This window comes from Neovison vison, chromosome 2 (genome assembly GCF_020171115.1).
Source record: "Neovison vison isolate M4711 chromosome 2, ASM_NN_V1, whole genome shotgun sequence".
NCBI lineage: Eukaryota > Metazoa > Chordata > Mammalia > Carnivora > Mustelidae > Neogale > Neogale vison.
In genome coordinates this window covers 211,672,158-211,697,260 of record NC_058092.1, presented here as the reverse complement: position 1 = coordinate 211,697,260, position 25,103 = coordinate 211,672,158, and the positions used below count along the sequence as shown (strand labels likewise).

The 25,103-nt window shown below is 42.7% G+C and overlaps 1 pseudogene; it reads right to left on the bottom strand.

Annotated features, from left to right (window-relative positions):
• Nucleotides 1–9,028: 9,028 nt before the first annotated feature.
• Nucleotides 9,029–15,696, bottom strand: LOC122899282 (annotated as a pseudogene).
• Nucleotides 15,697–25,103: the final 9,407 nt, after the last annotated feature.

Here is a 25,103-nt window from a genome sequence, read left to right as displayed (position 1 = left end):
TTTTCAGGGTACAAGCTTTCAGGAAACAAGCTTCCACTAGTACAAAGATTCAGAGCGTGTCATTCTCAAGAGCTATGGTTTTTGAAACCAGGAAGAGTCTCAATACACTATTACAGTGATCCCTAAAATGATAAGATGCAAAGCATTTAAAAACATAAGATGCTGGGGTGCCTGGATGGCTCAGTGGGTTAAAGCCTTTGCCTTCGGCTCAGGTCATGATCTCAGGGTCCTGGGATCGAGCCCCGCATGAGCCTGCTTCCTCCTCTCTCTCTGCCTGCCTCTCTGCCTACTTGTGATCTCTGTCTGTCAAATAAATAAATAAAATCCTAAAAAAAAAATAAGATGCTTATGTAACACAGCCTCCCAAGAAAAGCATGTATTGAAAATATGTACCATATGATCTCAATGATGAAAAATGCACAGAAAATAGATGATAGGACATACTAAGTTTAACACTCATTGAATCTAGGTATTGGGATTATGGATATTACCCCCTCTGTGTAGTTATTTGTGTGTGAGTGTGTGTGTGTGTGTGTGTACTAAGTACCCAGAAAGGAGGGTGTAAAACACATATGTTTATTAATAACCACAATAATATAAACACTTATGCACTCTCCACCTAGGTGAAAAAAAACCCAGATCCATTATTGGTACTTAAAAATCTCCTATGTGCTCTTCCCCAATTTGTATGCCTTCCTTTTCCCCCCAATAGTGTTAACTATTTCCTTAGATTTTTTTTCAACCTAAGTGTGCATCCTAAAGATAATATTGCTTCCTCTGGGGAAGAAACAGAGTGTCCAGCAAATCTAGCTGTGTGAGAAAAGGACAGTGTTGCCACTATTATGAAGGCTCCCAGGAGGGAAGGTGGTCAGTCTCTGGGTCATGATCCTCCTGTAGCTTTCTTAAGAGATTAGCTGAACCACCTAGGAGAAGTCAGTGGACAAGACCATAAACATATCCTGAAGTCTAGGGGCTCTGGAGCCAGGGAATCTTAGCGCTGTAGTATGGGATATAGGCAGGATGTCCAGAAGATAAACATGCTTTGTCTGTTTTTCTTCTAAGCACCTACAGTTTCTCTCTAATGCTCTGGCTTCTAGAAGACTTCCAAGGGGGTGAAACGAATGTCTTCAGTTGGCTCTAGAAGTAGCATGGAAGGGAGAAATGGAATTTCATCCACACTTGACCATTTCAGAATCTGGACCAGGCTTACCTGGGTACTTACTCTGTCCTTAGGTTAAAAAGATGATATAATGGCAAAAGAAATCCTGGGGATGACTGTGCTAAGAGCGTCTGGTCCTTGGATCTTATTGGTCCGGCTGGAACTGGCTGTCCTCTTCAGTGGGAGAAATCTGTTCTCCTGGGATCTCTATCACTATCTTAGAGATTCCATTCACCTCTCTCCTAGGTTGGCTTCCTGGTTTCCTGGTATCCCATGTTCTCCTCGTGGTTTGTAAGAACGCTATTTCCAGGAGTTTTTGGAAGAAGAAGGGGACAAGGAAGGAAGTCAACAATACCTTGAGATCTTAAAGTGAATATTACATTCATATTTGATCAATTGTTTATCTGAATCTAGAATTCTTTTTGGAAGGTAAGTTTTCTTCAGCATTTGGAAAACAATGCTTCATTGTCTGCTAGCTTCCTTGTTAGTGTTGAGAAGTTCTACTCCTCCCTAATCACCTGTATTTTCTCTCTGGAACCTTGGACAAACTTCACTTTTCACCCCATCTTGTGAAATTCCACAATAACGTGCCTAAAGTGGGTCTGTCTTCATTCATTGTGCGAGGCACCTGGAGGATCCCTTAAGTATATCAATTAGTTTTGGAAAATTTCTTAGATTATTTTACTAATTATTATCTTGTCTGGACTTCCTTCCCCGCCTTCTATTATTTGGATATTGGATCTTTCGGATTGATCCTCTATTTAATTTTTCTTTTCATTCCTTTCTCAAATCTCCTTGACTTTTTGCTCAATTTTCTGAGAGTTTTTCTTGATGGCGTTCTCCTGCTTAACAGCTTGGCTTTTCAGTGTTGCGTTTATGTTTTTAATTCTCAAGAGCTCCTTTTAAGTTTGTTCTCTGAATATTCTTTGTTGAAACACACATCCATTCTTTTTTATGATTGTAATCTCTTCTCTCATTTCTCCGAAGGCAATATTGATAATTTTGTTGCGTTTTCTCCTGTCTGCATAACTGCTGTTATATTGTTTTTTTTTTTTTTTAATGCTTTGGGGTTTTTTTGTTTGTTTGTTTGACTCATTGGTTTGTTTGTCTTTGCATTTCGTAACAGTGGTTTTCCTCTGATGTCTGGTCATACTTGAATGGTGGTGATTAAGAATGGGCATCTAAGATGCTGATCAGAGCTTCTGAGAGCAAGAGTGGAGTTTTGGACACTGAGCCTCACTGTACGGTGATCTGGGTGAGCTCTTTGCTACAGACCCCCCATGGCAGAATCTTGAGGTATTTCCTCTTCGACGGGTCAGATTCGCAGGGAAGAATCTTCCAGTCTGCCGCCTGATGCTTCTCTTTCTGAAATTTTTGGATTCTGTGGTATAAATTAGATTGGTTTTCAGCTTCTCCCACTGCTAGCTTGGGATTCAGTTTTCTTGATTCTGTCATCTGTCCTTATCCGACTCCAATGGGAGGTGAAAAAGTTAAAGGACAAACAAACAAAGGGAGGACAATGGTGTGAGGTTAAATTCTGGATCCTCGCATCTATTTTTTTTTTAAAAAAGATTTTATTTATTTATTTGACAGAGAAAGAGAGAGAGAGAGAGAGAGAGCATGCACAGACGGGGGAGTGGGAGTGGGAGAGGGAGAAGCAGTCTCCTCAATAAGCAGGGAGCCCAATGTGGGCTTGACTCCAGGACCCTGGGATCATGACCTGAGCGAAAGGCAGAAGCTTAACCAACCACGCTACTAAGGCGCCCCATCTCACATTCAATTTTTACTTCAGAGAGGAGTCAGACATGTATGGGAGGATGAAAAAAAAAAAAAACAAATAATACCATCTATGTCCTAGAAGTCCACTAACTCTTTAATTACCTGGGGGTAATGAAGAGAATCTTGGATTCCCACAAGAGCAGAATTCAATATTCAAAATGGGAAGTCGCTTTGGAACTAATTCAAGCCTGACAAGCCAGTCACCCTGTATTTGCTCCAGAAAGCATTCTCTGAGCTGCGTTTGCTTGATGGCTAGCTAAGATCATTGAGCACACATCTCCCAGGGGAAGAGAGGGTTCCCAGAAGTCTGGATCTTGAGGGATTTCAGCGGTGATCAGTACACTAAAGCAAGGTGTACGGAAGTTCCCTCATTAGGTTTTCCCCCTTGTGATAAAGCTCTGAACATTTGGGAAGGGCTTGGTCCTGGAGGAGCTGATGACAGCGTGATTATAAGAAAAAATGCGGGAGGAATACCTCATCTCCCATCGCCCCACTAGGGGCAATTCAAAGCTAGAACTCCAATTTCCGAACCCATCATTAAAACCCAAGCCATGCTATAAATCGGTATGGAGTAGTGTTATTCCCAGTAGGCTCAGTTGATAGAATCATAGTAAAAAATAGGAATCAGAGGCTTCTAAAATTATCTTTGATGTTATTCCGATTGTTCTTTCTTCTTTAATTTCTCTCCCTTGGTAATATGTTCACTTGGTGCCACATCCTCTCTTTTTTGTTTCATTGTATTTTTGAATTAACTGTATTTACTTGTGTGAATGGCTATTAAATTCATGTTTTTTAAACTTAAAGACGTATGCGTCTCTTTTTTTCCAGTGTGCCTGGCTCCTAGTGTCCTTGTCTAGAGGCAACCAGTATTCCAAGTTTTTCAAATGTATCTTTCAGAAATATACCTTCTTTTTTCCTTCCTTTTTTGCCTCTTGCACAGGTGGTAGTGTACTGCACACAGCTTTCTGCCCCTCCTTTGCCACCAAATTACACTTTCTGTTGCTGCTGCTTCACATACTTCTACACTGTTCCGCAGGGTGGGTAAACCACGGCGCGACCGGCCAACCCAATTCTGAGGAGTGTTTCATCTCGACTTTTTCTTTTCAAGGTTGCGTTTTCCAGTCTTTCCTTCACTCTTCTTTTAAATTTCTATTTTTTAATTTAAAGAAATAGGTCATAAACATTTAGAATTTTAATTGCCAAATTACGCGCTGAAAAGGTAATGGCAATTTACATTCTCACCAAATATATGAAAGAGCCTGTTTTGCTTTATTCACAACAGCCGAAATATGGAAACAACCCAATTGTCTGTTGGCAGTTATGAATGGATAGAGGCGAGGTGGTTTACATATACAATTGAATGTGTGTGTGTGTGTGTTTTAAAGATTTTATTTATTTATTTGACAGGCAGAGATCACAAGTAGGCAGAGAGGCAGGCAGAGAGAGAGGGAAGTAGGCTCCCTGCTGAGCAGAGAGCCCGATGCGGTGCTCGATCCCTAGACCCCGGGATCATGACCTGAGCTGAAGACAGAGGCTTAACCCACTGAGCCACGCAGGTGCCCCTACTTTGAATGTTACTCAACCTTAAAAAAGAAGAAAATACTACCATTTGCCACAATATGGGTAAATAAACCTGGAGGACCTTATGTTAAGTGAAATAAGCCAGTCATAGAAGGGCAAATACTACATAATTTTACTCACACGAGGAACTTAAAACAGTCAAACCGACAGAAGCAGAGAATAGAATGGTGGGTACCGGGAGCTAGGGGATGGGAACTGGGGAGTTGTTGTTCAGCTGGTAGAAAGTTTATTTTAAATGATGAGTAATTTCTAGAGATCCGCTGTACAACATAGCATCTAGAGTTAATAATATTGTGTTGTACACTTAAAAATATGTTAAGAGGGCAGATCTCATATTAAGTATCTTAAATAGATCTCATATTAAGTACACACGCACACACACACACACACACACACACAAGTGAACTTTTAGAACTAATGGATACACGTATTTCCTTGATTGTGCTGATGGTTTCATGGGCATATGCATATGTCCGAACTCATTAAGTTGTTTACAGTAAATATGTACAATTTTTGTATGTCAGTCATACTCCAATAAAGCTGTTAAAGAAAGAGCAAGTGCCCTTTCTTCACAGCTTTCACAGTACCTTTCACAGTACAGGTTAGTCGCAGTCTCTGAGATGTTTGTCCATCTAATAGGCTGGCTTTCTTTTTCTTTCTTTCTTTCTTTCTTTCTTAAGCTCTTCACCCAGCATGGTGCTTGAACTCACAACCAAGAGTCACATGCTCTACCAACTGAGTCAGCCAGGTATCCCTATTTGTTACTTTTTAAAAATTTATTTATTTATTTATTTGAGAGAGAGAGAGAGAGAGTGGGTGGGAGGGGCAGAGGGAGAGGGAGAGAGAGGAACTCAAGCAGATCTGTGCTGATCATGGAGCCCGATTTGAACTCCATCCTAAGACCCTGAGATCACAATCTGCGCGAAAACCAAGAATCAGATGCTTAATGGACTATGCCCTCCATGCACCCTCCTATTTGTTTATTCTTTTTTTTTAAAAGATTTTATTTATTTATTTGACAGACAGAGATCACAAGTAGGCAGAGAGGCAGGCAGAGAGAGAGGGGGAAGCAGGCTTCCCACTGAGCAGAGAGCCCGATGGAGGGCTTGATTCCAGGACCCTAAAATCATGACCTGAGCCAAAGGCAGAGGCTTAACCCACTGAGCCACCCAGGTGCCCCATATTTGTTTATTCTTAAATAACATTTTCCACAATGCAATTAGGCAAAAAGTAAATGATTGCTAAATAAAATTGTAAAAATATAGAATAACAAAATAAGAATTTAAAAGACAATAACCATAATCCCACCCAGCTAAAACCAGTTTATAATCTTGGGGGAATTTACTGCTAGTGCTATAGTTTATATTCCTTTTCTTCTTCTTTTTTAAAAATAAATATAGTAACATATTACACACATTGCTTCTTAACTCACTTTTTACAATTAATAACATATGATGAACATGTGTGACACTATCTATCTATCTATCTATATGATAGAATTATAGGGCTTCCCTAAGGCAAAATGTAGATCCAAGCAAGCTCTTTGTCCTGAGGTACCCAGCACCTTTGTCCTTTTTCTAGGGACCCAACAAAACCATTCACACAAAGTTGCTGGGAAGGTGAAAAGAAAACACAACAGGTATTGAAGAGCATGTAAATTAAAAATTTTTTTTTTCTTTTTCAAGCTCTGTTACAAAGCTGTTGTCATCAAGACAGTATGGTGCTGGCACAAAAACTGACATGCAGATCAGTGGGAACAGAAAGAGAACCCAGGAATGGACCCACAACTCTATGGCCAATGAATCTTTGACAAAACAGGAAAAAATTTCCAATGGAATAAAGACGGTCTCTTCAACAAAAACAAAACTGGACAGCAACATGCAGAAGAATAAAACTGGACCATTTCTTTACAACGTCCTCAAAAATAGACTCAAAATGGATGAAAAACCTAAATGTGAGATAGGAATCCATCAAAATCCTAGAGGAGAACATGGTCAGAAACCTCTTTGACCTAGGCCACAGCAACTTCTTACTAGACATGTCACTGTAGGCAAGAGAAACAAAAGTAAAAATGAACTACTGGGACTTCAACAAGATTAAAAAAAAACACAACTTCTGCACAGTGAAGGAAACAGTCAACAAAACTAAAAGGCAGCCTATGGAAAGAGAGAAGATATTTGCAAATGACATATCTGATGAAGGGTCAGTATCCAAAATCTCTAAAGAATTTATCAGGGGTGCCTGGGTGGCTCAGTGGGTTAAGCCTCTGCCTTCAGTTCAGGTCATGATCTCAGGGTTCTGGGATCAAGCCCCGCATTGGGCTCTCTGCTCAGCAGGGAGCCTGCTTCCCCCCACCCCCGCTTGCCTCTCTGCCTACTTGTGATCCCTCTATCTCTGTCAAATAAATAACTAAAATCTTTAAAAAAAAAAAAACAACTTATCAAACTCAACATGCAAAAAACAAATAACCCAGTTAAGAAATGGGAAGAAGACATGAATAGACGTTTCCAAAGAAGACATCCAGATGGCTAAGAGACACGTTAACAAATGTTCAACATCACTCATCATCAGGGAAATACAAATCAAAACCACGATGAGGTACCACCTCAAACCTGTCAGAATGGCTAAAATTAACAACACAAGAAACAACAGGTGTTGGCAAGGATGCAGAGAAAGGGGAACCCTCTTGTACTGTTGGTGGGAATGCAAACTGGTGCAGCCATTCTGGAGAAAAGTTTGGGGGTTCCTCAAAAAGTCAAAAACAGAACTCCCCTACTATCCAGCAGTTCCATTACTAAGTATTTACCCAAAAATAAAATCCTTAAAAAAAAAAAGAACTTGCTATAAGCTTACACACTAATGAATAGGAATTCTTTTTTTTTTAAGATTTTATTTATTTATTTGACAGAGAGATCACAAGTAGGCAGAGAGTCAGGCAGAGAGAGAGGAAGGGAAGCAGGCCCCCTGCTGAGCAGAGAGCCAGATGCGGGACTCGATCCCAGGACCCTGAGACCATGACCTGAGCCGAAGGCAGCAGCTTAACCCACTGAGCCACCCAGGCACCCAATGAATAGGAATTCTAACTCATCTTCTTACTTCAAAACCAAATGACCTTCCTCCCAGGAGTTTTGTATCTTAAAAAAGGACCATAGGAGGGAGTGATGCTTTATAAACAGTAATGAATTGGTGGTGTGGGCTTCTGGGCTTTAGAAAAAGATATATATATATATATATATATATATATATATATATATATATAACAAATATATATATATATATTTTTTTTTTTTTGGAGGGGGGGAAGAACCATATTTCCAAAGACCATCCTCTGCCTGCTTCATCTGGAATGGGAGGCAAATGCATGAGGGTCTTTCTTGGGGGGAGGAAGCCTTTTGGAGAGATTTTGCAAAGGGAGAGCTAAATGGATTTGGGAATTTGCTGGATGTTGGGGAAGAGGAAGAGGAATCTGATAAAATGCCAAGGTTTGAGGTTGGATGAAAGGAAGAATTTGTGCTTGGAGCTGGTTTTGGAGAAAGGATGACAGTAACCATGGACTTTGACATACTGCCTTTAGAAAACATCTGGATAAAGTTGTCAAGTGGTTATTTGGAGATTCAGGGTTGCAGCTCAGAAAAGGAAAAAAGGTGTAGAGTTAGGAGTCCCTGAAGCAGAGGCAATGGTAGGTAGAGGCCATGGCAGGAAATGGATGGAGACAGTGGAGAGAGGGAAGTGGGGTGGGTCAAGGATGAGGCTGTATATAGGGTCATCGGGAGAAAGAAGGAGAAAAGCAAGAACAAATGAAGACAGAGAAAAAGCATCAGTGAAGCGAATGATAGGAGGATGGTGTAATGTCACCGCAGTCTGATGAAGAGTCCCACAGAGGAAGGCAGGGCTTATCAACAGACAGAGGTTACAGGACAGTCAAGGAGGATGAGAACTGAGAAAGGGCTATTGGATGTGTTGAGGGCTGACAGTATGTTACTGAACTGAGTGGCTTAGGGAAAGTAAACGCCAGTTTGAAGGATTGTGAATGGGATGAAGTATGGATAAAATAAACATATATCATTCCACCCTCTTGTGCTCCTCTGGGAGCAGAAGGGGTCATTGGCTCAAACCAGGACAAAGTAATGGGATACTCCTTTCTGTCTCCCTGCACCGCCAAGTCCCAACTTCTGATCTCTAGCAAGTACATATTACATTCCAACCTGCTGTTGGTGTTCATTTAAACTACCTCCTTTCTAAACAAAAATACCAGTAAGGGGTTATAAAATGAGGCTTTTTGCCATCTACCACCCTATGTCCTTTGTAGCTTTTGTGCTTTAAAATACTCATATTACCATAGTCCTGGTAATAATGAGAGAGAGATCAAGGGGGTAGGGAAAGAGAATGTATGTGTGTGTTTAAATAGGGTGTAACGTACATACTTAAGTGTGTGGCTTCATGAGCTGTGATGCAGTATGTGCCTGAGTAGCCACTATCGACATGCTGATATAGAACATTTTCAGCAGCCTAGAAGGTGCCCTCAATGCCCTTGGCTGTGACTTCGGAGAACTGGCCCAACTCCAGAGGTGAACCTACGGTGGGGGAGAAGTCCTCACTTCCATGTCCAGCTGCTCCTGAAAAGCAGGATAGCATAATGTTGGAAGGTGGACACCGGGCTACTACTGAGTTTGGATCTCAGCTCCACGACTTACCAGCTCTGTGACCTTTGGCAACTTACTTAACATTCCTGAGCCATAATTTCTTCATCTGTAACCTGAGATAATAAGGGTATCTACTAGACGGGGTGGTGGTGAACACTGAATGAGGCACTAAGAATAGTGTCTGGCACATAGTAAACACTCAGTCAAGGTAAGCTCTTCTGAAGCCATTGGTGGGAACTCTGGGTGCACCGCCAGAGCCAGTGGAGCATATATTTGGGGGGTTGGTCACGTTGGTCACGTTGACTCTTCAAATCCCCCCCTTATCTCGCTTACAAGGAGCTAGGGCTTTTCACTAGGTCTCCCAGTGTCTCCATAAGGTCTCTGTTCTATCCTGTCCCTGGGTACTGCACACTCAGCCGAGGGAGTAGAGATGCCAAGCCCAGCTCTGGTGGTGACCTTATCAAGAATTTTCCATCAGACCCACTGGGTCATCGGAAAGGCTTGCTCACTGTGCCGGCGAGTCAGCTTCCAGGGAATTCATCAGCAGGCTGGAACGGGGGTGTGTGTGACCCTCAGCTGCTCCCAGGGCTTTCCCCTTCCTTCTCCCCACCCTGGGTTCACCTCTGGAATTAGACCAGTTCTCCACAATCGCGGCCAGGGTGACAGCAAAGTGTGATGGATGAACGAGGAGCTGTGGAGTGGCAGGGTGCTTGGTCAGGAACCCAAGGCTGTGTTTATGAGAAGGAAGAGGCTGTTTCCTGGAGCAAGCATAATGCAGCTCTAAAAAAGGCAGGGGAAATACATCATGCGAGGGAGCGTAACCCTGGGAGGGCCGCTGGGAATCCGAGTACCAGAGAAGCCCTGGCAGGTCAAGGTGCCTCTGACAAGGCCTTTTTTATAGGCCATTTGCGTGAGGGTTTGCTGCTGTTCCCTGCAGAGCTGACAGCCACTCAAGGTCTTGGTGGGGAGGTGGGGAGCTAATCTCAGCTGTCATTTTCCAGACCTTCTCCCCAGGCCCTGCTGATGCATTTAAAGAAGAAATAACAAACTCCATTGTTTTCGTTTTTGTTTTTGTTTTTACTGCAAAAATGACCATTTTGGCTGTTGGCTCTCACAGTGCTACAAATAGATTAGGAGTATTGGCTCCTTTCCCTCCTTTCAAACCCAGGGCAAAAGAAAGTTTAACTGGGGGTGCCTGGATGGCTCAGTCAGTGAAGCGTCTGCCTTCGGCTCTGGTCATGATCCCAGAGTCCTGGGATCGAGCCCCACATCGGGCTCCCTGGTTTGCAGGGAGTCTGCTTCTTGCTCTCCCTCCTGCTTGTGCTCTCTCTCAATCAAATAAATAAATAGAAAGAAAGAAAGAAAGTTTAACTGGATACCTGCAATGGTCAAGAGAGGTATGAGAATGAGTTTCCCCAAAGAAAGAGTGCTAATATTTGTTTATCTCTAGGAATTTGTAACCCTCCGACTTCCCTGAAGATCCTGGAAAATGAGCACTCCCTATCAGTCTCCTATAGCTACCATAACCAACTACACATTTAGTGGCTTGAAACAACAGAAATGTATTCTCTGCTATTTCTGGAAACCGGAAGTCTGAGCTGAGTCTTATGGGGCTCAGACCAAGATTCTGGTAGGGCTGGTGCCTTCTGGAAGCTCCAGGGGATAATGCAGTCCTCATCCCTTCCCGCTGTGGAGCTTGCAGGCAATCCTTGGCGTGCAGCCCCGTCCTCAAGCTGGAAGGACAGCATCTTCTCTCCCTGCACCTACTTGCCTGTGCTTCTGTGCTCTAATCTCCTTCTGCCTCCTTTTTGTTCCCCCTCAATTTTTTTTATTGTGGTAAAATACACACCGTGTAATTTGCCATCTTGACCATGTTTGAGTGTAGTAGATTTCAGAGGTATTAAATACATTTCTAACGCTGCGCCCCCAACATCACCAACCATCTCTCTCTCTTTTCATCTTGTAAAACTGAAACTCTACTAACTCCCCATTTACCCCTTCTCCCAGCCCTGGACACCCACCATTCTACTTTCTGTCTGTATGCATTTGATTACTCTAGGGATCTTAGATAAGTGGAACCATACAGTATTTATCCTTCAGTGGCTGGCTCCTTTCACTTAGCATATTGTCTTCAAGGTTCATCCATGTTATAGGATGCATCAAAATTTCCTTTCTTTCAAGGCTGAATATATTCTATTGTGTATGTATATACCACGTTTTGCTTATTCATTCTTCTGTCAATGGACACTTGGGTTGCTTCCACATTTTAGTTATTGTGAATAATGCCGTGAACATGGGTGTGCAGATATCTCTTTGAGAATCTGCCTTCAATTCTTTTGAGTATATACCCAGAAGTGGAATTACTGGATCACATGGTAATTCTATTTTTATTTTTTGAGGAACAATTGTGCTGTTTCCCGCAGCTGCTATACCATTTTACATCCTCACCGATGGTGTACAAGAGATTCAATTTTTCCACATCCTTACCAACACTTGTTTCTTTCCATTGTTTTGATGGTGGTCATGCTAATGGGTGTGCATGTGGTGGTATCTGTAGGAGTTTTGATTTGATTTCCCTAATGATCAATGCTATTGAGCAAGATGCTAATGGGCCATTTAAATATCTTCTTTGGAAAAATATCTATTCAAGTCATTTCCTCATTTTTGGATTGGGCTCTTAACAGGATGCTCAGGATTACATTGAGGGCCCACCTGGATAATCCAAAATAATCTCCTCATTTCAAGGTCCTGCAGGGGTACCTGGGTGGCTAAGTTGGTTAAGGGTCTGCCTTCAGCTCAGGTCATGATCCCAGGGTCCTGGGATCAAACTCCACGCTGAGCTCCCTGCTCACCAGGGAGTCTGCTTCTCCCTCTCCCTCTGCCCTTCCTCCACCCCTGCTCATGCTCATTCTCTCTCTGTCTCTCAAATAAATAATTTTTTTAAAAAATCCCGTGAAGTCTTGTTTGTCATATAAGGTAACATTCACAGGTTTCAGAGATTAGGACCAGGATGGTATAATTCAGCCTATCATAACTTGTAATAATCATAGGAATTTATTGAGCATTTACTGTGTTCTAAGTACTATGTTAGCTCTCCTAATGCAGGTACCCATCTAATTCTCCAAATCTGTAAAGGAGGCGCTGTTCCACTTTGCAGACAATAAAAGCTAAAGTTCATTGAGTTCTTAGCATGTGCCAAGCTTTCTTGGACTTTGGATGTATTAATTCCTTGAACTCTCACAGCAATGTATGTGGTAGATACTGCTATGATCTCCATCTTAGAGATGGGGAAACTGAGACATAGATAGGTTAAGTAATTTGCCCCAGATCTTCTAGTAAGAAGCAAACCTGGAATGTCAAACTAAGCCCATAACTGCTAAACCTTGTGGCAAGTCGGCTTTGTTCTTCCCGCTTCCCAGCACAGTTCCCCTGGCTCTTCTCTGTCTTTATTCCACTGACAAAGTGAGAGTGCTGCTGTGATCTGAGGGTCGCCTGGAAGGTCAGCTGGCCAAAGATCAGTTTTTTTTCATTGACTGCATTCAGTATTGCCCTTATACCCCCTTCAAAACTCAACAGTCTTAGAGGAGGAACAGCTGGAGTCACTAATACCTCTTGTGTGATAGGTCTACTGGGTAGTCTTTATAGTAGAAAGAGAAGTGTGAACTTGGAATGCTACAGAAGAGAACATGGGGACGCCAGGGTCAAAAATCATGGTGTGGATGAAGAAAGGGGGAAATAAAATGAACCAGCTTCTGCCCTGGGAGGAAAAGGTCATGCTGAGGGAGGAAGGAGAGAGAGCGAGAGGCATGACAGAGGAGAACTGGAGTGTTTTGAGCCCACTGGGGCCAGGTTTGTTTCAAGGCAACCAGACCTGGCTGGAAGTGTGGAAATGAATAAACAAGCCCTGGAGCAGGCACTTTCCTGGGAGGCAAGATGGAGAGAAGCAGGGATGAAATCACATCCCATTGTTCAGCCCAATAAACCCCCAGTCTGTCACTACAACTTAGAACTTCCATGGGGCGCCTGGGTGGCTCAGTGGTTAAAGCCTCTGCCTTCGGCTTGGGTCATGATCCCAGGGTCCTGGGATCGAGCTCCACATCGGAATCTCTGCTCAGCGGAGAGTCTGCTCCCTCCTCTCTCTCTGCCTGCCTTTCTGCCTACTTGTGATCTCTGTCTGTCAAATAAATAAAATCTTTAAAAAAAAAAAAAAAAAAGAACTTCCAGAAGTGTTCCTTCCACTCCTCCTAGGTACAGGGCTTTTCAAAGAGCTGCCATGGAAAGGCTCCTGCCGTCATAAGTGTAGTCATGAGGTGACCCCTGGTTTGCAAAGTGGCAACCCAGAAGCCTGATTCTGGAAGCAAAATTTTTGACAACACAACATCTAAAAAATGAATTTGGATTTTTTTATTTTTTATTTTTTTCTAAGTTTGAGTGCGCCCTGTCCCGGTCACCACACTTACTTCTCTCATTCTGCACTGGCATAGTCCCAAATCCTTCAGCCAGTACTCAAGCAGCCCCTGAGGGCATTCGAGTTTGCAGCCTTTGGGATAAGGCTTTTTGCCATGTGGCAGAAGCTGCCAAACTTGTGAAATACTAGCACTTGTTCAATGAAAATCTGTGAAGCCAAAGAAAGCCATGCTTACAACCATCTTAACTCTGGAAGGTCTCACACCTGACTTTTCAGCTTCATTTTTCACTAAGTGTACCCCATTAGAAGAGCCATATGCCATGAGATTTATTGCTACAAATTTGAGGGTCAGATCTTTCCCCATTTTGTCCCCTACCTTGGGCTTTCCTCAGAGGCTGGAGGCCATTTCTCACTTGGAGTATATGGGGAGTGTTGGTCTCGACAACTTTTAATGGGTGGGCAAGATGAAACTTTAGTCTCCACATGTACATGGGTTTTGTAGTAAAGACACAGTTTGGACCAAGACTGGGGCCCAGTTGCTATTGGCAGGGGTTAGGGAACCAACACTGTATCAGATGATTCTGTTCAAAGTAGCAGGGTATCAGCGCTAGAAGAGACCGTAGATGATTCATTCATTCAACAAGTATTTATCAAGTGCTAGTATTTTGTCAGGTGTTGGGGTCACTGGAATAAAAGACAAAGTTCCTGCCTTCACAAAACTTCAATTTAATAATGTAGCTACTCAGAAGTTATATCTGTAGTCTGATGCCTTTATTACACAGTTGTCTGTTTCCTTGTGGAAAACAGGATTTGAGTGGACACACGAATTGCCTAGTCATGTGGTTCCTTTTTTTTTTTTTGATTGTACTGATTTCATTGCTTTTACTAAGCCATTTTATGTTCTTTATGCAAAGAAATAATGCAATGAAATAATGCAAAGAAATAATATAAAGAGAAATATGTCCTTATTATTATTCACAATAAAATAGGTCTGCCTCATTCTGCAGTCCTGGGCATATTATATAATAGGGAGAACTTCACAGCACGAGTGGACTGAAGTACCATTTTGACTCTGACCCACTGAATAGACATCTCATGCATATTTGGTGACTGGACTAACTCCCCAGGAGCTGAGACGTACTGAGCCATTTCTTTTTTTTTTTTTAAATATTTATTTATTTATTTGAGAGAGAGAAAGCGAGACAGAGCATGAGCGAGGAGAAGGTCAGAGAGAGAAGCAGACTCCCCGTGGAGCTGAGAGCCCGATGCGGGACTCGATCCCGGGACTCCAGGATCATGACGTGAGCCGAAGGCAGTCGTCCAACCAACTGAGCCACCCAGGCGTCCCTTTTTTTTTTTTTTTTTAAGATTTTATTTATTTATTTGACAGAGAGAGATCACAAGTAGGCAGAGAGGCAGGCAGAGAGAGAGGAAGGGAAGCAGGCTCCCTGCTGAGCAGAGAGCCCGATGCGGGACTCCATCCCAGGACCCTGAGATCATGACCTGAGCCAAAGGCAGCAGCTTAACCCACTGAGCCACCCAGGCACCCCCTGAGCCATTTCTGTGGCATCCCCAGATCTCACTAAATTAAGAAAAGGCTCTATACAAGAAAGATAACAATCAATTTGTCCATAAACTACATCTATCTAAAGCTCTTTCTTTAGTGTGAGGTGGAGAAAGGGACCCTTTCTTGAGTACATATATACAAGTATTTTTGTGGTCTAAAGATTGCTGAACCGATATTGGGTCTGTTATAATGAAAATAAGGTGTACATCAAAATCACTGCCAGAATAAGAAACTTCCATGACTTGTCTCAATTCTTCAAATGACAGAGCAAGCTCCCTTTCTAGGCTGATAGTGAGTTCTGTGTTGGCATTGCCACTGGCTGTGAAACTCACCACCAAATGTAAATGACTGAATTGAACCACCTGGTGGGTGTTAACGTAACACTTCCTTGGTCTGATGCAAAGGCAAAAGTAGATAAGCGACCAGGCCTCCCAGCATGTTCTGGGACATTTATCAACGGCCACTCCAACGGCAGTCACTCTATCTGACACACCACAGCACGGCACCCTTCAACGCTTGGTAGTTTTGTATGCAGAAATCACTTCAGGTCATTTACCATGACGAACGTTCTCCCGCAAGATCAATCTCCACTCCAGGCTTTCCGGGCTGCCATGTTCTCTTAGCTGTAAACTCAGGGACAGCTTCAAAGACCGTCTTCAGTCATGTGGCTTCTTAGCGACAAAACTAGGACTGGAAATAAGGTTTGACACTGATTTTCAGGCGTTCTCTACCTTACCTCCTTCTTTCCTCCACAGCCATCTAAACGGGTTTTATCTGCCTCCATCTTCCACAAAGCTGCATCCCAAACCATCCTTCCCCAGAAGTTGGTTTTATGGAGGGCCCCTGAGCTTAATTATCAGTCAATTCTCCTATCTTAAAAGATCAGTAATTTGCCCCATATTTATAGAAGAACTGCCCTCCTTAATTATCAGAGAATGTTTCTTATCCCATTAAGTTATATTCAAAGACTTTACCACCTACAGCAATCATTGTATTTCTATGAATGGGTTAAACCCTTGTTTCAATGGCTCATTTTCACAGATGAGTAAATACTGTATGATTCCATTTACATGAAATTCTAGAAAATACTTGAAAAGAGAAGCATATCAATAGTTACCTAGTGTCAGGAATGGGGATTTACTGCAATGGGTCATAACAGAGCTTTCTGGGGTGATGGCGATGTTCTAGCCTTTTATTTTTTATTTTTTTAAAAGATTTTATTTATTTATTTATTTATTTGACAGAGAGAGATCACAAGTAGGCAGAGAGGCAGGCAGAGAGAGAGAGAGGAGGAAGCAGGCTCCCCGCTGAGCAGAGAGCCCGACGTGGGACTCCATCCCAGGACCCTGAGATCATGACCTGAGCCGAAGGCAGCGGCTTAACCCACTGAGCCACCCAGGCGCCCCTAGCCTTTTATTTTTTAAAAAAGCTATTTATTTGAGAGAGAGAGATAGAGAGAGAGAGCGCGTGTGCACGTGTGAGGGGAGGGGCAGAAGGAGAGAATCTCAAGCAGACTCGGCACTGAGCACAGAGCCCCTGAGATCACGTGGGCTCCCAGTGTTCTATCTGTTTAGTTTGGTGGTGGTCCCATGATGGTATACATTTGTCAAACTCTTCGAACTGTTTACTTAAGATAGATTTCTTTGTTTGTAGACTATATATCCATAATGTCAATTTTTTGAAAACGGATCCTTTGAAACAGACCTGCCTCTCGGCAAAGAGGCAGATAAGATCCATTAGAGTAGACAGCTGGGACTTAAAATGCTAGTGTGGGTTGATTCTTCCCCAAAAGGAAGTGAGACGGGAGAGTTGAATCTGCTCGTAGCTCCTGTGGTCTCACTTGCCAGGTGCCTGTTGTAAGGTGAGTTCCGCAGTTCCTGGTGTTTAAAGACACTTTAACTGGCTCGGCCGACACATGCGTATGTTTTTTGTTTTTTGTTTTTTTTTTTTAAGATTTTATTTATTTGACATAGAAAGACACAGCAAGAGAGGGGGAGTGTGACAGGAAGAAGCAGGCCTCCTGCGGAGCAGGGAGCCCAAGACCGGCGCTCGATTCCAGGACCCTGGGATCATGACCAGAGCCGAAGGTAGACGCTTAACGACGGAGCCACCCAGGTACCCCCCACCCCCCCATGGGTATGTCTTTAGAGAAGCATGGAAGTGTGGGCACAGCTATTCTACTTTATGGCCGATCTAAGGACTTTTCAAGCATAGTTTTTATTATATGTGATCTCACTGTATGAGCTAAGTTAAAACTGTATCTGCTTTTTTTTTTTTAAGTTGGGGAGGGGGGCCCAGAACCACCATCTTCCAGTAATTTGCCAAAATGACCAACACAAAGGGAGAGAGGAAAAGTACTCTTTACATGTTCTTAAGGTCTTTTAGGAAGCATGGAGTTGTTCATTGGGCCACACACGTGGGAATCTACAAAGAAGGTGATACTGTCACTGTCAAGGAAATCAGCACCCGTCCCACGAGTGTTACGTGGCAGAACCCAAAAAGCTTACAGTGTTACCCAACTTGCTGCTGGCATTGTCATAATGAACAAGGGCGTGATTCTTGCCCCCAAAATTAATGTATGCATTCAGCATAATAAGCACTCCAAGGGCTGAGGTAGCTTCCTGAAGTATGTGAAGGAAAATGATGAGAAAAAGAAGGAAGCCAAAGAGGAAGGTACCTGGTTTTAGTGAAGCACCAGCCCGCTCCACCCAGAGAAGCACATTTTTTTTTCCAATTTATTTATTTTTAGAAGAGAAGCACATTTTTATGACAACCAACAGAAGGGACCTGAGCTACTGGGATCCATTCCCAATGAATTCATGGCATAACAGCATTAAAACAAAACAAAGAAGTTTTAACAATCTCATGGAAGAATCAACTCCATTTTTTGTTCTCAGCACATTTGGGGGTAGAGGACAGAAACTGAATTCTATTTCCATCACAGCCTAATCCCCCTGTCCCCTGGGGTATTTGGCAGAATATTTTCCCAAGGTCTTGAATCTATGTTTCAACCTGAAAATAAGCATGATTCTTCAGTGTCTCTGAATATGGCTGTCTGTGTGCATGTGTGTGTGCTTATAACTGGTGGCCTTGTCTTTTTTTTTTTTTTAAGATTTTATTTATTTATTTGTCAAAGAGAGGAGAGAGAGCACAAGCAGGCAGAGTCGCAGGCAGAGGCAGAGAGAGAAGCAGGCTCCCTGCTGAGCAAGGAGCCCGATGCAGGATTTGATCCTAGGACCTGGGGTCATGACCTTAGCCGAAGGTAGGAGCCCAACCGACTGAGGCACCCAGGCGTCCCAAAGTCTTGACTTTTATATCAACTTGGAATCACCTCCAAACTCCTGGAAGTGAAAGGTTATGTTATTTTTACAATAATATGAGTATTTATAAGGGTCTCTGTGGTTACTTGATAAATACTTGTGAATCATTTAATTCCCTCTGCTTTTCTAACTTCGCATTGTAACTCTAGTTTAATTTTATTTAAATTTTATTTAAAAGGATTAGTTAAACACCCTTGGTACACAAATCTCCCCCGTGGAAGAACCACAGAGCTGGTGAAACCATCTGAGGGAGTCTGTGCAATAATTAGGTCACTAAAGTTACTCAGTCTTCTCTACTCTTAACTCAGGTTCTGGGTTATGGACATACTCTTTGCGGGAGTGATACAAATAGGATTTAAGCCTAATATATTAGATTTGCTGGGCACTTGGTACATTTCATGGTACTTTCACATGCATTAATCTCCTAACCAGGCTTGGGGCATATATTGGACAGACAGGATCCCCATTTTCTTGCTCAGAGAGAACATGAGATTTGCCTAAAGTCATACAGTAAATCAACAGCAGAGTTGGAACAAGGACAAACAGCCATGGACAATGAACAAGACAAGGGCAGAGAAGAAAACCTGCAGACTTCTCATGAAAGCATGAGGAAGGCAGCCATATTTTATTGAGTACTTATTATGTGCCCAGCATTACAAGATGTGTTTTACATATATTACCACATATGAGGTCATAGAAAAGTAGGGTCTTAGATTGTGTGGGGCAATGAAGTTTGATTATACCAGGATGAGTGATATGCTAATTATACTCAAATACTAAAGGAAATCCATTCACCATCCCTTTCATAAAAATATCCCAGAAGGTAGAGGTGATCCAACCTCAGTCATTCCTCAACTGTGGCCTCTAGTTCCTTCTTAGCCTCCACTTTCTTATTCCTCTTCATTTATTCTCAATCATAAACTTGTTTTCAGTCTTAATTTCGCCTTCTTCTCCCCAGGATCAGGGAGAATCAGCCTCAATGAATAGTAGTTGATGCAAAGGAATTTCATGTTTCCTGAGTAGCCCCACCTAGTCTCCAACTTGCCAGCACGATTTCTGACATGCCATCTTTCTCACGCCAGTCTGTACAAAACTGTTCTCAAATATTTCTATTGAGTAAGGTTGTGTATTGTGTTCCCCATTAATTTGTAAGCTCCCTCAGAACAGGAATTATGGCTATTCTTTGCTCTCTAGACTAAGAAGAGAGCATAGTTATTTTTGCCTTGTGGGAAGTTAATATATGTTTGCTCCTGGTGATGATGTGATTATACTTACATTGGGTACATAGTGTTTCTTCACTGGTCATTTTCATTTGCTTTTTGTATTGGACCCAGAAATTCATCATCCTTTCTTATTTTCATTACACATTATTACTATTACTGTTAGATTTTTACTGAATGTCTTCATTTATTCATTCAACAAACGCTTATTTGCTAGGTAACAGGAAAGAAACAAAAAACAAGACAATCTCAGACTTCAAGTCCTGAGGCATCAACTAATAAACGATATGGCCGAATTTACTCTTACATTTGGCATCTCTGCATTTCTCTAGCATTCAACCAGGCTGCACTAGCTATTGCCTTTTCATAAGGAAACAGCTGAGGATAAAAGGGCCCCCAAAGTAGTAAGTAGTAAGATGCCAAAGACACTTTAGGACAACTGTACCAAATAAGAGAGAGAGAGAGAGACCGATCTTTTCATGATTCATGATATTTACTCTATAAGGAGATTTATTTACTACCCTAAGAACCCCATTTACAAGTAATTGTGAGATGCCCATGGTCAGGGAACATGACATATTGGAATTTTGGGATTGCAGCCAGATTGCGTCTTGGTGAAGGACACCGTAAGGACACGTGCTACCCTTTTTTCTCAGTGTGCTGATTTAATACTGGAGTAAGTCCATGTATGAAAGAAAAGAGAAGTACAGGTTTACCTTTCCTGGAACTTTCTAATTAGTAAGATATGTTGTTGTATCTTTCAGAAGACGTCCAACTGGAAAAACATCATTTTGATTCTGAGAACATAAAAACTTTCACAGTACCTGCTCCTTACATATAGCATCCATCAGTATAACTGATTATATTATTACTATTATAGTGTTTACTATCCAACATAGTTCACCATGATGACTTTGCAGTATAGACCAGAGCAATTAATACTTCAGAATATTGGAATATTGGATATATTCTGTGGGACGTGCAGGTAAGAAGTTCGTGAGCATCCCTCACCTTATTTCTTTACCCTTTCTTATCTCTTTGTTTTTCTTGATCATTCATAATCAGAGGTTCCCTTATCTCCCTTAACTTATTTTCCATATGGTTCCTCAATCAAAACCCCTCTCACAGGTTAAGTCAAGTTTCCTTGTTTTCATCCCTCCCCCACAGGATACAAATCCCTCCCTCAGTTCCCCTAGGGAGGAATGCCTTTTCTGCTTCCCAATCCTTTCCTTCCTCCAAGGTCCACTTTAGCCCAATGTCCTCCATCAAAGTCCTCCCTGACAGCTCCTGCCCAGTTCCCTCTTCCTTCTCTGACCTCCTAGTACACAATGGCATAGGATAATAATAGCCTTCTCTGGCCCGGTGGTTGACAAAGCACTGCACTCACTTGTGAATGTCACAAGCCCCTGAGGTTGGTAAGGAGAACTTTCTTGACCCTTCAAGAGAGAGTGAAAAACCATCCCAGGACCATATTGCAAGTGGCAAAACTGGAATGTCAGCTCAGGTCCTGGAAGTCCAAAACTTTTCCACTAGAATCTTTTGTCTTTCTCTCACATTTCCATACCTCAATGGTACCTGGTTCAGAACTGAGAAAAATGAGGCCCTCTAATAACTATATGTAGGTGGTTCCATTGATCTTGTCAAATCTTCGTCTTTCTTCCTATAGCCCACCTGCTCCCAACCTAAAGCAATTGCTTCCATTTTTTCATGAACCACAAGTCTACAAATCACCAGGGGTAGAAGTTCTCTTCCCACTCCTTTGTCTCTGATGGAAGCTGTATCTGGGGAGTGGGGCTGGGGTCTCTTCTTCAGAGATGCCATCCGTGGTGAGGGGCATGGTCTCCCTGAAGAGCTACAGTTAGGATAGCTCTAAAGCATGGCAGAATAAGGACATGATTTCACTTGTTTGTATGAGGATTTTTTTTTTTGAACCAAAGAAAAGAGGTCTTTAAAAAACACTAGCAGAGAAAATCCCTCTCCTGTGGCTGAGTGACATTTCATGCCTGTTGATATCGTTTTGTCAGTCTTTGAAAAATGAAGAGCTAAAGTAGTTGCTTTCCTCCGTAGACAAAAGGAAGAGCTGGGTGTTTCCCTAGTGGGAGAGCCAAATGTGATGAGTGAGACATCAGGATTGAGACTGAGTCACTGGCACTGGGAGGGTGGAGGTGGGGGTCAGAGCTTCCCCTGAGCTTCAAAAGCCAGCAACCGTGCTGAGGAACACAGTTACACACACCTGTTGGCTGCAGCCAGTGCAAGCATTGTCAGCGCCTGGGATGTGGCTCAGGGAAAACCTTCAGCTGTCTTTAGTTCTTTCAAAATGGACCTTTTTCAGATCATGTGTTTCTGTTTTTAAAAACTTAAAAAAATAGCACTTTAGTGGGTGGGGGGATGCCTGGGTGGCACAGTTGGTTAAGCATCTGACTCTTGGTTTCAGCTCAGGTCATGATCTCAGGGTGGTGAGACTGAGCCCCACTTGGGGCTCCGTGTTCAGCATGGAGTCTGCTTGAGATGCTCTCCCTCTTCCTCTGCTCCTCCCACGTGTGCTCTCTCTCTCTAAAATAAAAAAAAATTTTTTTTTTTCGAAAGTAGTACTATAGGACTCAGAATTAGTTCCAAAATGGTACAAAGAATTCCTGTGTACCCTTCACCCAGCTTCCCCCAATGGTAATATCTTACATAACCATAGTTGTTTCTGATGTAGCATCTAAGAACAAATATTTATTATGATTATGATCTCGGTTGGTGGTTCTCATGTGGGCTTCATTCAGTTGCTATCAGCTGGCCACTGAGGCTAGAGCCATCACGAAGATTTCTTCCCTCATGTGAAGCTGGGATGGTAAGGCATCTTTTCTACTCATGGCTACTCCAAGAGGGTAACTCCTTCTTTTTAGCAACAGGGCAGTCTCAGGTAATCAGATTTTTGTATGGTATCTGGCTGGCTCCAGATCAGTTGTTCCAAGAGGTCTGGGTGGAAGTTGCAAGGTTTCTTAAGACTTAGTCTTAGAAGTCCCAGAATATCACTTCTGTATCATTCTATTGGTCAAGAAAGTCACTTAGGCCAGCCAGATTCAAGGAAAGGGGAATTAGACTTCACATTACAACAGAAATAGCAAAAAATTGGCAGCTATCTTTAATCGACAGAGTAGTTGTGGTAGTCCCCAAATGGACGAGCATGGTAAGGAGGAACTCATTAAAATGGTATATATGTCACTGGAAGGATAAGTCCTTATGTCTGAGAATTTTCATCCCGTCATAGTATCATAGCACCAGTAGATAGTATATGCTCAATAAATGTCTGATGGGGCAATTGAATCACCTTTTAAATCCATATATAGGAAGTAGAAGTAAAATGGAAGTAGTGAATATCTCTGGACTTTTGGGTAAACCTGGTATAGCTTCCATTCTCCAAAGAAGCTGGAATCTATCATTTTTTTGCTCTATTTGTGTCTGTTACAGAGTGATCTGCCTGGACTAGTTAAGGCACTGTGCTAGGTGCTATGTGGGATGCCAAGACAACTTAGGCATGGCTTTTCCTCTCAGGAACATTGATAACAAGTCCTCCCTACCATTCTGTTGGGGTCCTATTGTCCAGCCTAAGTGTTAAGCACCACTGGAAACATGGAGAGGCTCTGGCTCGCAAGGAGAGATGGCTAGTGGTAGAATCGCCACAACTGTTGTGATGGTTGAACAAATTACAGTGGTTATTCCATGAGAATAAGAATGGGGATTGGCACTTTGGATCCTGACCTTTTTCCTAAAACATTTACCCTCTTCTATGCCTAGATCTCAAATTATCTGGAGGACAACTCTTTGAGCGTGTACTGTCTGGGTGGAAAGAAATCTTCACCAAGGGCTGGGGAACACCCACCTCACAGTGGGGAAGTCTTTTAGGTAGGAGCACAATGGGTTTTAACGGAAGCTGCTGAAGTGCGCTGAGAGCTAAGAATGAACCCATGCGTGGCTTGAATTGAGGGAAAGGCGCAAACTGAGTAGCTCTGCTGGTTTGTGTTTTAAACACACTTCCTGTGATCCTCTTCCTCAGATTAAAGATGATTATAGTTCCAGTGAAGGAAATTCAGTGAAGAGGAAATTAGTTGGGAACCTAAAATGGGTGTGTCTGACAATAGCAGAAGAAGCCAATGAAAGGGCTCCACCTGGTGGTAGCAGAAAAGTGATCGGGGGCGGGTGGGGGGAGATGTCTGGGAGGTAGTCTTGGGGTCCCAGAGAGGAGAGAGGAGAAGGGTCCTTCACCCGGCATGTTCCACAAAGAGTGGCAGAATTGTGGAGTTCTGGGTTGATAGAATGGGCTGGAAGAGAGCTGTGCATGTCTGACTGAACAATGAAGAGGGTTACTGAGTGCAAGGGGGAAGGCTGCCCTAAGCATGGGGGTGGAGGGAGGGAGAACCCTTAGACAAATGCCAAGGGTTGAGCTATGGGAAGCCCCTCAGCTTGGTATCGCCAGTTCTCTGAACGTGCCATGCTCTTTACACCTCCATACCTTTGCGGGTGCTGCTTTTTTTCCGCCTGGAGTATTCTCCCTTCTTCTTGCGCTTGAGTGATATGAGATTTTAAGATTCAGTGGAAGCTTCAGGACCTTAGGGGGACCTCTTCTGATCATTCACAATTTGGATTAAGGACCCCTTTTCTGTGTCCCAGGGGATTTGGGGTTTCCATTGGGTATGAGTGTCATGAAGCTGGGATTGTCTGTCTTGCTTATTGTAACATTCCTGGTGCCTGAAACTTATAAATTCTCAATCAACATTTTTTTAATGAAATATCTCTGTGGTAGTAGTTATCATATGTGTGGAAAATGAATATACACCTGTCTGACTCTCCTGCCAGAATATGAGCCTCCTGAGAACAGGGACGTGGCTCACTCACCGTAGTTTCCCGAGCACATTCACACCAAGTATGGGAAGTAGAAGACGGCTTATCAATGTTTGTTGAATGGATGTTAGAGGGGGAGGGAGCAATGTGGGAGTACACATGAGGCTAGTCTGTGATTCTAAGCTCTGGTTCACAGTAAGATCACTAGGAGAGTTTTAAAGATAATGATACCTACACACCACACCAGACTAATGATAACAGTCTCTTGTGGTGAGGTCCAGGCATTGGCATTTTCTTGAAGCTTCATAGGTGAATCTAATGTTGGAAACCTCTGGGCCAGGCTCTAACGGAGTGTAAGAATCTAGGGCAGCTAAGAGAACATTCCAGAACAGGGTCCCTTTCTGCTGGAGAGGAAAGTTTTCATTTCCTTGCAAAACTGTGTAAGTACTAGAGCAGAAGATTCCATTTGAACAATCAATGGACAAAGAACAATCTCTGGGAGAAGAACTGAGATAGCCAAATGTGCTTGGCAGTTAGGAAGTTAGGACTTCTCCAAAAATGGTCTTCACCAAATTCCCAGGACCAGCAGAATCAGTACT